Source organism: Anabrus simplex, chromosome 2 (genome assembly GCF_040414725.1).
Source record: "Anabrus simplex isolate iqAnaSimp1 chromosome 2, ASM4041472v1, whole genome shotgun sequence".
NCBI classification, from domain to species: domain Eukaryota; kingdom Metazoa; phylum Arthropoda; class Insecta; order Orthoptera; family Tettigoniidae; genus Anabrus; species Anabrus simplex.
The window spans coordinates 658210890-658229922 of record NC_090266.1 but is presented as its reverse complement, the minus strand read 5'-3'; the positions used below and the strand labels follow the sequence as shown (position 1 = coordinate 658229922).

General features: G+C 40.0%; 1 protein-coding gene across 3 annotated transcripts in view; it reads right to left on the bottom strand.

The window, feature by feature from the left end:
- LOC136864328 (uncharacterized) overlaps positions 1-19033 on the bottom strand; it is a 289222-nt gene that overhangs the window by 187559 nt on the left and 82630 nt on the right. The window contains exon 1 of one of the 3 annotated variants that reach the window (XM_067141164.2): positions 10445-10482. The exons of the other annotated variants lie outside the window; for them this stretch is intronic. The gene's annotated coding sequence lies outside the window, so the exon portion shown is untranslated. Of the gene's footprint in view, positions 1-10444; positions 10483-19033 lie in introns of those variants that run through there. 3 annotated transcript variants of the gene reach the window in all.

The window sequence follows — 19033 nt, the reverse complement described above, 5'->3', positions numbered from 1 at the left end:
TGCATTTTTTACTTTTCCGTAATTTCTGTCTGTCTGTCTGTCTGTCTGTCTGTCTGTCTGTCTGTCTGTCTGTCTGTCTGTCTGTCTGTCTGTCTGTATGTATGTACACGCATCACGAGAAAACGGCTGAAGAGAATTTAATGAAAATCGGAATGTAAAGTCGGGTGATGAACCGCTACAATCTAGGCTGTAAATTATTTTAATCACGCTGAGTGAAATGGTAGTTTAGGGGAAGGCCTGAAATTTAATTCTCAAATATTTATGTTATTAATGGTCGTGTCTTAATGAAAATCGCTAGACAAAGATGGGAAATAAGTCGCTACAATATAGGCTATACACGCTGAGAAAAATGGTAGTTTAGGGGAAGGCCTGCGATTTAATTGTCAAATATTTATTTTATTAGTGGTCGTATCTTCACGAAAATTGGTATGCAAAGTCGGGGAATAGGTCGCTATAATCTAGGCTATCAATAATGTTATTCGCACTGAGTGAAATGGTAGTTTAGGGGAAGGCCTGAAATGTAATCTATATATAAAATAAGTGTCTTGCCTGTGCATTGCTCAGAATTTGAAAAGAATGGTATTTCTGTATCGGTCATGTCCACAGTAACAAGAAAATGCATTTTTTACTTTTCCGTAATGTCTGTCTGTCTGTACACGCATCAATAGAAAACGGCTGAAGAGAATTTAATGAAAATCAGTATGTAATGTCGGGTGATGAACCACTGCAATCTAGGCTACAAATTATTTTCTTTACGTTGAGTGAAATGGTAGTTTTAGGGTAAGGCCTGAAATGTAATTCTCAAATAAGCTATTTATGTTATTAGTGGTCATATCGATTAATACTACATAACTAACGTAACTTTAGTTATGTCGTAAGTTAGTAGTAGTTGTGTAAGAAGTTATTAAATTTCCGATCACTTATGTCTTATACATTGTTACCGTACCTCATAAAATCAGAGATATTCATGAATTTGGATTTTTGTTACTAGGTCCATATCAGCGCCGAGTCACGAGAAAATGTGTAAACAGAATTTAGTGAAAATCGGTATGTAAAGTTTGAGAATAAGGAACTACAGTCTACTATATCAATAATTTTGTAAGACACCCTAATATCACAGAGTCGAAAGAAAACTAATGTGAAGGCCTGCAATATAGAAAGCTCATAAACTTTATCAACAATAACATTACATTGACCATTGTTTGTTGTGATGTGCTTTTTGTCTTCTGTTTCCTCTCATCCCCGATAGGATCACTGCAGCGTACCGAGGCTTTTTCAATTTGCTTGACGTCACACCGACACAGGTAGGTCTTATGGCGACGATGGGATAGGAAATGAATAGTGGTGTGAAGGAAGCGGCCTTGGCTTTAAGGTACAGCCTGATGTGACTGGTGTGAAAATGGGAAACCACGGAATACCATATTCAGGGTTGCCGACAGTGCGGTTCGAATCCACTATCTCCCGGATGCAAGCTCACAGCTGCGCGCCCCTAACCACACGGGCAACTCGCCTGGTCGTACCGACTGTAACAGCCTGCCTGTATATTGGCGGGAAGTAGCTGGGGAGTAAGATAACTTTCTTCTTTAGCATGCCATTCCTCTGGTTCATACATTTTCTGATACATCTGGTACGTAACACACTGGTTCATCATAGTATTCGAGCTATTCAATCCCTACTCTGAGGCACTGATTGGAATGAGTAGTGTGCATATTTAACGGAATAATGACAGGAGTGTTCACGGCAGTCTGCGACCTGGTTATTCCAGCTCTGGAACTTTGGACTCTTAGATCGGCACCGTAGTACTGTTCGTTGAAAGTGAGAAAGTGTGCGGTTTTTACTTTGATCGAGTATTTTATATGATAACATTGCTTTCAATCGCTACATTCCTACTGACGTTTTTGTAATGACCTATGTTCAATTCAGTTAGGAAAACCACAAAGGCAGTCTTTCTGAGAATCCCGTAGCGAAGCACGGGTACATCAGCTAGTATTCATATAAAACAGATGATTAGAGATTGAACAGAGAAAGAATAATGTAAACTGAATGTTGGTGTTACGTTGATAGATGGCATTTTGAAAGAAAAACCGAAATATCTATGGATATTGACATCTTTTCACATTATAAATAAAACCTCAAAGAATCTCAATATTGCCTATACGGACTATTAAGAAAAGGGAAAAAATGAAAATTAGTATTCGGGTTATGTATTATGAATGAGCTGTCGTCAATCCACTAAACTTCCTCTGCCATATTAGGGTATCGCTCAGGGTACTAAACAGGGTGACTCGAAAGGTTGCGTAGAATTGAAGTAGACCATTAAAGAGGTCGACATACAAAAAATTTCGAACAGGAATGTCGACAGGTAATGATATTCATTTTTCCAAAATCCTCAACATTCCTTACCAATTTAGAACTGACAATCAGTCTTTTATGAACACAGTGAAGTTACACAATATACACTGTAACTTTACTTACCTTTAAACACTTCTTGACATGACAATAAATAAAATTATTATTATTATTATTATTATTATTATTATTATTATTATTATTATTATTATTATTATTATTATTTTAAATGTCCGATAATTTGGACACAAGAGTTCATCAAAACGGATTCCTCGAACTTAATGTTAATAAAGCGTGATGATTCTCTCTTCTCCCACGGCGTGTACATGAGACTGTGTTCTGGTGTCTGGCTCCATGGCTAAATGGTTAGCGTGTTAGCGTTTGGTCGCAGGGGTCCCGGGTTCGATTCCCGGCAGGTTCGGGAATTTTGACCATAATTGGTTAATTCCGCTGGCACGGGGGCTGGGTGTATGTGTCGTCTTCATAAACATTTCATCCTCATCACGACGCGCAGGTCGCCTACGCGCGTCAAATCAAAAGACCTGCATCTGGTGAGTCGAACTTGTCCTCGCGCACTCCCTACGCCATTTCATTATGCGTTCTCGTACATATGGTTCAGGCCTTACCTAATACCTTGAAAACGACTAAAAGGGTGGAAACTACACCACAGTGACTTGAAATCAATTCTTCTTCTACTTCGTCTTCCCTAGCGTTTTGTTCCATATTGGTGCAGGGTCCACTTACTTGAAATCAACTAGGTATATTCTATTATATCATTATCCACGCATACACGTTTCGTCAACATATATGGAAAAACCAGCATACTAACCAACCCTACACAAATACACAAAACACTGGAATGTTTCACCACTAACATGTGAACGTAAACAACAAAGCTAACCCTGAAAAGAAAGTATATGGGAAAACATGGCTCCTGTTCTTCAGAGACTTTGGATTATGGTAATTCGCTACCATTTATGGTAATCGACAGACAACAGGGAACAAATTCAATAGCGACACATTGCTTATGTAATCATACACACATCTCAGAGGTCGTACTATCCACACACCGGATCCTAATCCATGTAATATCTCCAATACTATATCTTATAGTCACACACTGGTTTAATACTCTTTTAAACGTCTTCTTCCCCTCAGAACTCGTAGATATTTTAAGAACACCCAACTAAACAAATGTCGCCAGCGTAAAGCGTCAAGGATAACAGATCAACAACATATTCCAGATATACAATAATCGGCAACAGGTAACTCGTAGTATATAACAAGTAATACTGTCGTTCATTTGCAATCGACAATATATACCGGGCGGTTTCTTGCATTTAACACATCCTTCTACAGCCGCCCAACTTCCCTTTTTAGCTTGCCCTGACGGATCCCATCATATAGGCCTAGACTCGCCTCTCCATGCACAGATGACTCATCCAACTTCCCGGGGCGCGTCAACAATGGTGAGTCATCGAACTTCCCGGTGTTGTGGTTACTGAGTCCGCAATTAGCTTAGATTTTCCAATTACTGTACACATATGTACAAATAGTATCCAATATGGAAAACATTCCGGCTTCTACATTTAACATTGAAATAAATTTATAGAAGATAAACGTACTGACATACATGCCTCGGGGTTGTGATATCGGTACTATCACAACACTGAACGTTGTTTACAAAAGCTGTCCGAACTGTCGCAGACCACATTCAATGCAATAACACTCAGAGTCCAGTGCCTAATTTTACTGTGTGTACAAACGACTACCTCTTCACTGATTATTAGTTCTAAATTGTTAAATGTGAATGAAATAAATGAGAGTTTTTAGGCCGAGTCGGTAAAGGCGTGTTCGGTTCACCCGGAAGGACATGGGTTCGATTCCCCGTCAGTAAGTCGAAAAAAATAAGAAACTAAATTTCCACTTCCAGGGTTGCACTGAGTTTCCCTCAGCCTACATAAAAAATGGGTACCAGGTAGAGCTAACCACTCTACCCCCAACGAACGCCGAGGTTTCGTGTAGTGGAGCCTTTACCTTTATGGCCTGTAAGGGGATGACTTCGCTTTTGCTTTTTCATTTTTAAATAAACTGTCCATTATGTCGTTCCCAAACTATATGTTTCAATGCGAAAGTTGTACTGTACTTCGGCCCCTCTGTGTTCTACTTCAGTTTCTGCGCTATCCTTGTACCCCAGGTACAGAGATTATTTCACTAAAGGACTAATTTACTTCTCATCCACCTCTTTGGCGCAGGCGGTTAGTCACTGTTCGTCCGTTCCCAAGGTAGCAGGTTCGATCCTGGCTGAAGTCGATAGCATTTGAGAGGGTTTATATTTGACAATTTCGTGTACTTAGCATCCAGCGTACTCAAACACAAATTTATGATTAAAATCTGACACTTTAGAGGATCCTGACACCTGTAACAATTGTTACTGTTCTTAATTTACGTCCTACTGACCATTTTTGCGGGTTTTTAATATGCCGAGGTGCCATACTATCTGCGCTACTCATGCCGTGGAAGATATTCTAATAGCAAAGCAAGGAAACTGCCGGGTTCTTGCTCAGAATCACACGTTTCGCCATGCTGTGCCCAACCCATGCCTATGGAATAAAGCCAGGCGTGCAGCGTTGTTCTAACATGCAAAGCTGCAACAACAAATTACTATTCCTTAAATAAAAATAAAAACATGGCATTACAGCCGTAACGGACCTTGGCCTACCGAGCAACCGCTGCTCAGCCCGAAGGCCTGCAGGTTATGAGGTGACGCTCTTTTTCTTGGTTTTCTAGACCGAGATTTCTTAAGGAACTAAATGTTATTTGTAGCTGAATGACTATTACCATTAAGTTTATGATGTCTTGATTGATCATCCAACCAAATTCCGATGCAGTCAGTTTGATGCAAGCCAAATAATTCAGTCTGTCACCACTCATCTGCCTTTAGGGCTGTCACCCAGGTGGCAGATATCCTATCAGTTGTTTACTTAGTCTTTTATTAATGATGTCAAAGACGTTGGAAAATTATCGAACATCTCTCGTAGTAAATTATTTCTCTTCCTGTAAATGAATATCTTCCCAATTTGTCCTCTTGAAGTCTATGTTTGTATTCATATTATGACCTACTTTTAAAAACTACAATCAAGCTTACTCGTCTTTTAATGATAGTCCACGCCGTCTCTCCGCTGACAGTTTAGAACATACCGCTTAGTCGATGTGTTCGTCTCCCTACTCCCAAGTCTTCCCAGCCAAAATTTTGCAAAATTTTCGTAACACTGCTCGTTTGTCAGAAATCACCCAGAACAATCGCACTACTTTCCTTTTGATCTTTTCCAGTTCTCGAATTAAGTAATCCTGGTGACTGTGTCATACACAGTACCCATACGCTAATTGGGGTCGTACCAGTGACTTATATGCAGTCTCGTTTACATCCTTCCTACAAACCATAAATACCCTCATAATCATATAAAGAGATCTGTAACCTTTATTTACTATCTCGTTTATGTTATTTATTTATTTATTTATTTATTTATTTATTTATTTATTTATTTATTTATTTATTTATTTATTTATTTATTTATATTTCATTTATTTATCTGAAAGTACATAGGTTTTGCACCCAATTAAGTACCTTCTTGACACTCAGTAACAATCTGTATCTATGAAGTTAAAGTTAAAAACAAAGTTAAAAAATCAACAAAAAACAAAACAGAACATAATTAACATTATATATGATACCATTTACAATTCAAGAGAAATGAAAAATTCACTAAGAAATCACACTGTAACACAAAGCTAAAGACAATACAAAAAAAGAAACTTTAAACACCAATGAGTGCACTGGGAAATATGATGAATACCAGAAAGAAGGAATTATCAAAAATTTACAAATTGTAAAGGCAGGCTTCTAGTTTCTTACTGAATTTATTATCCGATTCAGTGAATATATGGACTTCTTTTGTTACATTGTTATAAAGCGTTGTCATTACGAACGGTGAATTTGACTGATGCAATGTTTTTGACCTTTGAACGTGAAACAATTGGTGCTGACGTGATCTTGTCTGCGGAACATGTAATGAAATGCGTTTTAACAGGTCCAAAGAATCAAATCGTCCTATTAAAATTTTTCTTAGTATGTGTATAGAAATTAGGGACCGTCTGGTTTTCAATTAAGGAAATTGAAATATATTCCTAATTAACTGAGTTGATGTGTCGAAAGGGCAAAACGTATCAAAAGTTTTGAAATAAAGATAACGTAGGAACTTGTTTTGTACAATTTCAATAGCATTCACTTGTTGCTTTGTATACTGGCTCCAAATTATTACAGAATATTCCAGTATGCTCCGTACTAAGGCAATATATAATTTATTCAGTACAGAGGGCCGGGTAAAAGGTCTCGAAGTTCTTATCAAAAATCCTAGCATTCGGTTAGCATTCTTTGTTATTGTTTTGATATGATTGTTGAACGTTAGCTTACCGTCAAAAATTACACCAAGATCCTTAAACGTTAAAACCCTATCCAATTTTCCCCCCGTATATGATAGGCTGAGACTTCAAATTCCTTCCTCCTGGTAAACGTCATGTATTTACATTTACTAACATTCAAAGACAAATTATTAATATCACACCAAGAACTGACATTATTAATGTCATTTTGCAACTCGTCCTGGTCTTGGTGGTCGCTAATGTATTTGTAAAGTTTCAAATCATCTGCAAAAAGTAAACAGTTAGAGTGGCAAATATTGTCTGGCAAATCATTAATTAGAATTAAAAACAAGAGAGGTCCAAGATTTGAACCTTGCGGAACACCACAAGGACTGATAAAATTATCTGAAATTCCATTGTTAAAATAAACAAACTGCTGTCGATTTTTTAAATATGAACACATTAACTGCAACAACGATTTACAAAAACCAAATGTATACATTTTTGTAATTAAAAATCTATGATCGACTTCATCGAATGCTTTTTCGAAATACATATAAACAACATCAGTCCTTTCGTTGGTATTAATGGTATCATACAAATTTTGAGTAAAGCCCAAAAGATTGGTGATAACTGATCTGTTGGGTACAAATCCATGTTGAAATTCAGATAGAGCAATCTTAACATGGTTATAAATCTTATGGTGCAATATATGTTCGTATACCTTAGCTACGGCGTTGATAATGCACACTGGACGATAATCAGATATCGTTACAAAACTGCTTGTCTTTAAAAATGGGCGTAACATTAGCGACTTTCCATTTCTCAGAAAAGGATGAAGTGCGAATAGAAAGGATAAAAATGAAAGTTAGTTGATTAGCCAATAAATCGGCACAAGCCGTAATTATATATGGAGGTATGCCATCAGGACCACTCGATCCTTTAGACTTTTGTTTACCATTAATAGCCTTTTCCACCTCTTCAACAGATATCTCACTGACATGTGATATATCACCAAAGGGAAATAGAGGAATGTCATCCAAAGCCAAATTTTCCAATATATAATTAAAATCTGATCTGACGTAAACTGACGAAAAATATCGAGCAAAGCCATGAACAACATTACCGCCCTCGTAGCTCTCACCATTATACTCAAATGTAGTTCGTCCTGATCTCGTGAGTCGCTTATTTTTAAAGTGCCTCCAGAAATGTGTTATATCACATTTTAAAGTAACCTCTAATTCACTGATGTAATCTCGATATACGGAATTTAGTTTTACTTTCAATTCACATCTGAGCTGCTTGAATCGTTCGTCATAGTACCTGGAGAATTTCCGATTTTTGGCACACTTCCTTTTTTTTCTTATCTGAATGATATCGTGATTAAACCAGACTGTACATTTGGATCTTTTTTAATGACTTGACCCTTAGGTATGCAATTATCGAAGCATCTATATATTGACGAGTAAAGGAAATCCATAGCCTCATCCACATTCTGATACGTATACAACTGGTTCCAATCAATATATTTTAACTCGTAATACAGTTGTAGAAAATCCGCTTTCTTGAAATCGTAGTATTCTCGGATTATATTTTTTGGTAAAGAACACCTCTTTACTGGAGGTAATGGTAAACAGAATGGGGGATGATGAAAATCTTCAGACACAAGAGCAAATTCTTCACGTTTCACGTCAACTATGAAGTTGGCCAGTACAAGATCCAGCGTCCTAGAATTGTAATTGAGAATATTATTGTACGACGTTAAACCCAAATATGATATCAATTGACCCAGTCTTTTACTAGTCACAGTTCCTTCTGTAAATGAATAACCAGTACCATTAATTTCAGGAAGATTGAAATCACCAACGATAACGCAGTCCGAAATCATAAGATTGTCAGTGCTTTCTAAATAACCAAAGTAGTCCTCAAACTGTTAAAGATGTTGCTGGAGTAATGTATACAACATTTATAAATAACTTCCTATTATTATTATTATTATTATTATTATTATTATTATTATTATTATTATTATTATTATTATTATTATTATTATTATTATTTGAGAGGCAGATAGTAAGTGATTCACAATGCTGTTTAGAGTACTTGGATAATAGTTTCGCCTTGAAACTCTTTTTGACGGCAATTAAAACACACCCGCCCCGCTCCTTACCGGTTACTAAAGGATCTCTGTCATTTCTTAACACTAAATATCTACTGTCAAATAATTCACTATCATATTTGATAGAGAAGTCTCAGTCAGTACAACAATATCGTATGAAGAGCACAGGAGATTTTGGATACATATATCAACCGTAATTCTAAGTCCTCTTATATTTTGATAATACACGAAAAACTCAATATCATGGCTCATGAAAAATCAAAGTTGGAACAGTAACAACATAACGATGAAAACATTACAATTTATCCAAATCTCCCTCACAACGAATAGCATGCACTTGACTTCCATAAGTGTTTCTCATCAAAATTTTGCCACTCCTTTTCACCCACAGATACTTATATTCCCTATCACGTTGCAACTGTTTAGCTTTAGCAAATATAATTTGCCTATTAAGAGCTAAAGACTGATTGATATATATGGGACTAGGGACGGAAAGACCAAGATGAGTTGTGGACAAATTCCTTTTGATCTTACGTTTTTCTAAAATCTGTTCCTTATAACATCTAACAAATTTTACAATAATGCCACGAGTTGGACGATTATTAACTTTTTCCAGCCTATGATACGCATCAATCATATCGTCTTTTATTTCTACATCTAGCGCCTTGGCGACACTGATGACAGTCTGACAGACATTTTCATTCGGTACTTCCGGAACACCGTATATCTCAAGTGTGTTAATCCTAGAATATTACTCGTTGTCATCGTACTTGGTTTTAAGTTCACTGAATGCTTTTGCAAGCCGAATGTTTTCAGATAATCAGTTATCAATAATATATTGCTGTTTATTAATTATTGCCTGCTGATTTTCTGGAATTCGTTTGTGCTCGTCCAGCCTTTCATGACACACATCAATGGACTTACCTAATTGTTTTTCTATTTAACTAGTTGTTTTCTTCAATGTAGTCATATCTTCAGTTAAAAGTTGTAGCAGTTTATAAATGTCTCCAACTGATGGTGCCGACGCAAATGACTGCGCTTCTTCTTGCATGCTCCTACGCCGCTGTGAGTTACACTGGTCACATCTCCATGTCTGATCGTTAAGGTTCACACACTTGCTGTGAAACCAACTGCTACAGGTGTTACACTCAATTTTAGATGCTATGTCCTGCCTAGGTACTGCTTTCCTACACTTCGCCCTATTACTCATATCTATTCCTTAATATAATATTAACCGATGGGCAAGTGATGTGATGTGAGTAGTGTGTTGTGACCCCGGTACCGCACGTTCAAGTTACCTTGACTCGATATGTCGAATCGAAACCAAAGGTAATATATAAAAGTGTCGTGACCCTTCAAAAGCACATTAAACTACCTTGGTGCCTTTGTTTACATACACTTGGCCTTAACCCTGACAATAATGTTCACAAATGTAACTCTTAGAGAAGGATTGGTTCCAATATTTATAGTTCCATAGCATCCATAACACTTACAGAATCTGTGGGTCCAGGTTCTAATCACTAAACTTACATCCTTTTTTATAAAATAACTCACATTTACCGGAGCACTATTTACACACAATCTGAGCCAACCATTGCCAACATATGTACTATCTGCGCACATTTTAGCGATAGATTTGTGTACGGTTTTGAGGAGTAAGGAGGGAGCACTTCCGGTTCCGTTAGTAGTGCCAACGGAATGGAAATGAAATCTGAATTGAATCGACAATATGATCGATCGATATGAATTTTCTAAACCTTTGTTATTTTAAGCCAACAACTGTGTCACATACACATTATATAACATTATATAACATTTCTCGATGCGAATCTTATTCCTAGAGTGAATTCTATAGTTTGGCTTTGCTGTGTAAATAACAACAGTACTAGTAGGTAAAGTGTACGCCAGATGTCGCACAGCGATGCATAAGCGATTCATAGTTTGTGTTTCAAAGATTGCCAGTACGAATCTCGAAGATTGCCGAGGTCGACCGCTTCAGCACTAGGGTGTCAATCTATCACTAACAAGAGCGCAGATAGTATATATGTGATTACTCCAATGAAGACATTTCCTTATATTAACACCTACGTACTTAAGTGATTTCCATGAGGTACTTTCATCCTATCAACACAGAAATTTAAACTCCTCCTGCTGAAACTTACAACCTGAATTTTTACCCCATCTTGTAATACTGTCGAGCTCTTTTTACAGTCGATCACAATTCTGTAACTTATTTATTATTCTACTAGCTGATGTACCCGTGCTTCGCTGTGGGATTCTCAGAAAGACAGACTTTGTGGTTTTCCTAACTGAAGTCAACATAAGTCATTACAAAAACGTCAGTAGGAATGCAGCGATCGGTTATCATACAAACTACTCGATCAAATGAAAAACTGCACATTTTCTCACTTTTAACGAACAGTACTACGTTGCCGATCTAACAGCCCAAAGTTCCAGAGCTGGAATGACCAGGCCGCAGACAGCCGTGAACATTTCTCTGTCATTATTCCGTTAAATATGCACACTTCTCGTTCCAATCAGTGCCTTCGAGTAGGGATTGAGTAGTTCGAATGCTATGATGAACCAGTGTGTTACGTACCAGTAATATCAGAAAATTTACGAAACAGAGGAATGGCATGCTAAAGAAGAAAGTTACCTAACTCCCCAGCTACTTCCCGCCTATATTTTGGCAGACTGTTACACTCGTACGACTGGGCGAGTTGGCCGTGTGGTTAGGGGCGCGCAGCTGCTTGCTTGCATCCGGGAGATAGTGGATTCGAACCCCACTGTCGGCAGCTCTGCAGATGTTATTCCGTGGATTCCCATTTTCACACCAGGCAAATGCTGGGGCTCTGCGCAGCAGTAATTCTATATATCGGAGATGAGTGGCAACAGAAGACAAAGTACATCACAACAAACAATGGTCAATGTAATGTTATTGTTGATCAATTGCATGAGCTTTCTAAATGGTAGGCCTTCACATTTAGTTTTCTTTCGACTCTCTGATATTAGGGCGTCTTTTAAAATTGGTTATAGCGTAGACTGTAGTTCCTTATTCGCCGACTTTACATACCGAGTTTCATTAAATCCTTTTCTCGTCACTCGGCGATGATAAGGACTTAGTAACAAAAATCCAAATTCATGAATATATCTGATCATAGCCGGTACGGTAACAATGTACAAGACATAAATGATCGGAAATATAATACAATGCAACTTTAGTTATGTAGTATTTATCGATACGACCACTAATATCATAATTATTTGGGAAATAAGTGTTAGGCCTACCGGTACCCCTAAACTACCATTTCATTCAGCGTTAATAAAATTATTTATATCCTAGATTATAGCGACTTATTCCCCGACTTTGCATACCGATTTTCATTGAGATAGGACCACTAATAACATAAATATTTGAGAATTCCATTGTAGACCTCCCCTAAACTATCATTTTCTCAGCATGAATACAATTATTTATGACCTAGATTGTAGCGACTTATGTCTCGACTTCCCCTACCGATTTTCGTAAAGATACGACCATTAATAACAAATATTTGAGAATTAGTCCGGCTCCATGGCTAAATGGTTAGCGTGCTGGCCTTTGGCCACAGGGGTCCCGGGTTCGATTCCCGGCAGGGTCGGGAATTTTAACCATCATTGGTTAATTTCGCTGGCAAGGGGGCTGGGTGTATGTGTTGTCTTCATCATCATTTCATCCTCATCACGACGCGCAGGTTGCCTACGGCAGTCAATTCAAAAGACCTGCACCTGGCGAGCCGAACATGTCCTCGGACACTCCCGGCACTAAAAGCCATACGCCATTTCATTTTCATTTGAGAATTAAATTTTAGGCCTTCCCCTAAACTACCATTTCACTCAGCATGAGTAAAATTATTTATGGCCTAGATTATAGCGACTTATTCCCCGACTTTTTATACCGATTTTGATTAAGTTATAACCACTAATAACATAAATATTTGGAAATTAAATTTTAGGCCTTCCGCTAAACTACCATTTCAGTTAGCGTGAATAAAATTATTTATGGCTTAGATTGTAGCAACTGATTACCGGACTTTGTATACCGATTGTCATTAAATTCTCTTCAGCCATTTTCTCGTGATGCGTGTACAGACAGACAGACAGACAGACAGACAGACAGACAGACAGACAGACAGACAGACAGACAGACAGACAGACAGACAGACAGACAGACAGACAGACAGACAGACAGACAGACAGACAGACAGACAGACAGACAGAAATTACGGAAAAGTAAAAGATGCATTTCCTTGTTACAGTGGACACGACTGATACAGAAATACCATCCTTTTTAAATTCTGAGCAATGTACAGAAAAAACTCTTATTTTATATATATAGATATATTATAAAATAATTTGCAGAAAGTCTTATCTATGATTCCAGATCTTTACTCATATCATTTATATTCCCCAGGTGAATCAACTGCCTCTGCCAATATTTTGTTCTGACGCCCAACAAACGTGAGATCGTCGTGAGGTCGATCTTTCTCTGTAAGCATCCCGTAAGGTACGTACTAATGCACAGTAAGCACATCATGCAAACTATTCCCGTCATGTGCCTATAGACTGTTCGAAAAATATGACATCCTTTCAATCATTTGGCCTCCATCAGTCTACCATGTAGCTACGTTAAGATGTCGTTTCAAGTGAGCGGGTAGAGCAAATCGCGGAATTAACGCTTGAAACTGCGATACAGTGACGCGGAGAGCATACGAAACAGCAAACTGGGGGAGTAACATACTCAAACACATTCTTAATACAATTCTCACTCACAGATAGGGTATGTGGTCAAACCTACGAATTAATGGAACGTAGTACTGATAGTTCGAACCCTACATCATACAAGAGGTTTTTTATCGATATGAAGCTTCACTGTTTAAACACAAGCCAGTGCGTGTCACATGCAAGCAGTAAAACGCCGCTATTATTGTACTGCACTGCTGTACGGCTGGAATGAGTTCGGACGAATACGTTGACATGCTCCTTATCCACGGGGAAGCAAGAAAAGATTCGTTGCAGGCACTACGTCTGTATAAGGAAAGGTACCCAAAGAAGTGACATCCGACTGCAAATACTTTTCACACTGTTGAAGGACGTTTACAAACAACAGGGGTACTTCAGACGATAGTACCTGCCCGAAAGATTACCGTAATGTCTCATGATAATGAGGAAGCTGTTCTGAATACAGCTCGCAGTAACCCTCTCCAGTGTACAACGGGCAATAGTAACTGGTGAACATCAGTCAGGCTACCGTACTAGAAATATTGCATGCGCATGAATGTCACCCCTACCATCTGCAGCAAAACCAGGAGCTCCACAAACTCCACGGGCGGGATTTCGAAGGTCGAATAAATTTCTGTCAATGGCTGTTAGGAAATCTGCAAAATGATACAGCATCCCTGTCGAAAATCCTGTTATTGGACAAATCGCAATTTTACAATAATGGTACCGTCAACTGCCACAACATGCACCATTGTAGCACTGAAAATCCCTACTTCAGACGATTCTACCTGTCCGAAAGGTTACCGTAAAGTCTCATGATAATGAGGAAGCTGTTTCTGAATACATCTCGCAATAACCCTCACAAGAGTACAACGGGCAATAGTGACAGGCTTCCGTACTATCAAAGCAGCCTATCAAGTGCAATGGGCAGTGGATATATGGTACGGAATTTTGCGCGAACCCCTTACCGGACCGTATTTCTATGAGGGCCATTTAACAGGCGCACACGCACTTTGTACGCATGAACTCCCACTTCTGCTGGAGGATGTACCACTTAGATAACGCTTACCAATATGGTTTCAACAGGATGGAGCTCCACCACATACTGTAGGACGTTAGCCGTCCGTAACCATCTGAATGAGATACATGCAAGAAAATGGGTAGGAAGAGGAGGACCAGTCTCTTGGCCCACCAGGTCACCGGATTTAACGCCTTTAGACTTCTTCCTGTGCTGGCATTTGTAACAAACAGTTTACACCCGGGAATTCCGAGCACCTACGACAACTCATCGACGAAACCTGCAGATCAGGAGTGTAACAGCAGCTATGTGACAGCGCACTAGAATAGCCATTCAGCGGCGTGCTAAGATATGCATAAACCAAGCAGGTCATCACTTCGAGCACTCGCTAATTTAACTAATAATTGTTAGAGCAATTTGTTCCCCCTCCCACTTCGTCCGAACCACATGACATATTGGCACTTCTTAGAGCCACATACAAATCCATTCACTGAAAATATGCCTTCTTCTCCTTGTTTATCTGCTTACCCTCCAGGGTCGGTTTTCCCTCGGACTCAGCGAGGGATACCACCTCTACCGCCTCAAGGGCAGTGTCTTGGAGCTTCAGACTCTGGGTCGGGGATACATCTGCGGAGGATGACCAGTATCTCGCCCAGGCGGCCTCACCTGCTATGCTGAACAGGGGCCTTGCGGGGGAATGGGAAGTTTGGAATGGACAGACAAGGAAGAGGGAAGGAAGCGGCTGTGACCTTAAGTTAGGTACTATCCCGGCATGTGCCTGGGGAAGTGGGAAACCACGGAAAACCACTTCCAGAATGGCTGAGGTAGGAATTGAACCCACCTCTACTCAGCCCTACGAGGCTGAGTGGACACCATTCCAGCCCTCATACAACTTTTCACATTTCGTGGCAGAGCCGGGAATCGAACCCGGACCTCCGGGTGTGGCAGCTAATCACACTAACCACTACACCACAGAGGCGGACGAAAATGTGCCTAAAAGAGGGTACTTCACGTACATTAACAGACGGTAAGAACAAAATAAATAAAAAATAATAGAGCATCCCTGCCTCGAACTCGACTTTATCACAAATACGACTGACGCACCGTAGCGTTCGGCTTGCTCTTACCATCTATGCTATACTGCACCGTGGTGCAACGCGTGTAGATTACAGCTCAGGTGATAGACTTAACACGGTCATGTTTCACAGACTTTTCATTTACATATCAGATAATTTACAGAGCGCACTCGTAGTTCCTATCACATGCATGGACGTAAACCATAACGGTATATGTAACATTTTGATCATTCACAGAAAAAGCCATTTAAACAGTTGTTTCTTTCTTAATCTGCTTACCCTCCATGGTTGGTTTTTCCCTCGGACTCAGCGAGGGATCCCACCTCTACCGCCTCAAGGGCAGTGTCCTGGAGGTTCAGACTCTGGATCCGGGGGTACAACTGGGGAGAATGACCAGTACCTCACCTAGGCGGCCTCACCTGCTATGCTGAACAGGGGCCACAGTGGGGGATGGGAAGATTGGAAGGGATGGACAAGGAAGAATGAAGGAAGCGGCCGTGGCTTTAGGTTAGGTACCATCCCGGCATTTGCCTGGAGGAGAAGTGGGAAACCACGAAAAACCACTTCCAGGATGGCTGAGATGGGAATCGAACCCACCTCTACACAGTTGACCTCCCGAAGCTGAGTGGACCCCGTTCCACTTTTCAAATGTCGTGACTGAACCGGGAATCGAACCCGGGCCTCCGGGGATGGTAGCTAATCACACTAATCACTACAGTTCTCGACACTTCTTGACAGTTCTCGATAATTCTTAAGTTCCCATATCTATATACTGTATATATAATAAGAGTTTTGTCTGTACATTGCTCAGAATTTTAAAAGAATGGTATTTCTATATCGGACGTGTCCATAGTAACAAGGAAATGCACTTTTTAATATTCCTTCATGTATGTATGTATGTATGTATGTATGTATGTATGTATGTATGTATGTATGTATATCAGGAGAAGATGGTTGAAGGGGATTTAATGAAAATCGGTATCTAAAGTCGGGGAATGAGGCACTGCAGTCTATGCTATAAATAATTTTATTCACGCTGAGCGAAATTGTAGTTATGGGGAAGGCCTACAATTTAATTCTCAAATATCTGCCTATGTTATTAGTGGTCCTATCAATAAATACTACATAACTAACGTTATATAGAATTAAATTTCCGATCATTTACATCTTGTACAATTTTACCGTACCGACTATGATAACAGATATTCATGCATTATATTTGTTGCTTAGTCCATATCAACGCCAAGCATTGTTAACATGGAAATATTGTTCAGTCGTGTTAACTGGCGATGGTTTTGTCATGATTGTGTTACGATGTAACAACAGCGTGGTCATCGGTCTATACCGACAAGGAAAACTGTAAAGATGATTATAAAAACTGAGAAGAATCGTAAAGGAACAACCGCTTGAAGAATAAGACCAGAGGGATACATGACAGAAGTAAGGACTCCCTTTACATTGGATGCCCTGACATCACAGTTTTGGAAAAAAAAACTAAATGTGAAGGCCTACAATATCGAAAGCTCTTCTGCTGCCACTCATCTCCGATAGATGGGATTACTGCTGCGTCCCGAGTAAAACAGCATGGCTAAATATTGGTAGAAAGTAACTGGGTAGTTACATAACTTTGCACATGCTACAAGATTGTGCAGTCAACGACGGGTACTACAGCTAGTTTTGCAATAATTCTACTTTGCCCTACTTCGTTAGATCTGTATATATTTCTCTTGAGTCCATGCCGCACTGTGGTAACGTTTGACGATTGAGTTCCCTGAATTTTATATTTCTCTTTATTACAAATTTCCGGAATTAGACGCAGTTATTTCTCTACTCGCCCTAAGATCCTGTCTGATATTGGGGATTTGCCTGATTTCATTTCTGAGCGTCTTTTAGATTTATTTTTATTTCTCCATGATCATTTCCTTCCTCCCCTAGAATCACGGTTTCTTTTTCCAAATCCATAGAACGCATCAACGCAATACACACACAAAGCAGAACAGTATACTGCTGCTATGATCTCAGTTTTATTCTTTAACAATAAGTACACTACTGTGCAAAACTTAAGGACGAGATAGATAAAGCAATATAACATAAACACTTTGCCAGAGGTCTGCCACACGTGCATAGAAACCTGGCGAGAGATCAGTGCGACTATAGCGCCAAATGGGTCTGACTCGACAAAACGAAACAGTTCAAAGAACGGGACAATACAGCGTGAGCCAATCAGTGAGCTGTTACGGTGCACTGTGGTGGTGTTATTCATTAGGGCATGGCCCGGAGACAACATATAGATGACTTCACACGGGGAAGAATCATCAGGAAACTGGAAGAAAGACGAAGTGTGACGAGTGTGGCCCAGGGGTTTGGAATTGCTCACAGCACTCTTTCACGTGCATGGAGAGCATTCCGAACCAGAGGTACTGCTGCCAGAGGGAGATGAGGGGGTCGACCACGGTCAACTACAGCAGCAAATGACCGCTACATTGTGCAACAGGCAAGAAGAAACTCACGTCAAACAGTGGGTGCAATTGCAACCACATTTAACAAGATTGCGAGGCACCCAATCTCAAGCTCCACAGTGGCATGGCGACTGAATGGGGACGGCCTCTCTGCCCGACGACCATTACATTGTGTTCCGTTGACACCCGCACATCGGCGGCACCGTTTGCGATGGTGCCAAGAACATTAGTTTGGACCGACGAGGAGTGGGGGCCGCGTGCTCTTCTCAGATGAGATGATATTCAGTCTGAGTAGTGATTCTAGATACCCTCATCTGGCGAGATGTGGGAAGACGTAATGCACCCAGGAACATTGTCCAATATGATCATTTTGGTGGTCCACGTGTTATGGTGTGGGGAGCCATAATGTTGCATGGGCATACCGACCTCCAAATCTTTGAACGGGGTACACTCACTAGTCAACGTTATTGTGACAGTGTACTCCTTACCCATGTGCGAATTTTCAGGGGTGCATTCGGCCCTGACTTCATTTTTATGGATGACAATGCACGACCGCATCGAGCAGCGCAGGTGGAGGAGCTCTTGGAACGAGAGGATATTTGGCGAATGGACTGGCCTGCCCGTTCCCCCGACTTAAATCCCACCGAGCGCGTGTGGGACATGTTTGGCAGACGTATTTCAGCACGTCCACATGAACCAACGACCATCCAGCACTTGTTAACCGCGCTGGTGGAGGAATGGAACGCCCTACCACAAGAATTCCTTACCAGTCTTGTGGCCAGCACGGGAACACGCTGCAGAGCATACATCGCTTTCCGTGGAGATCACA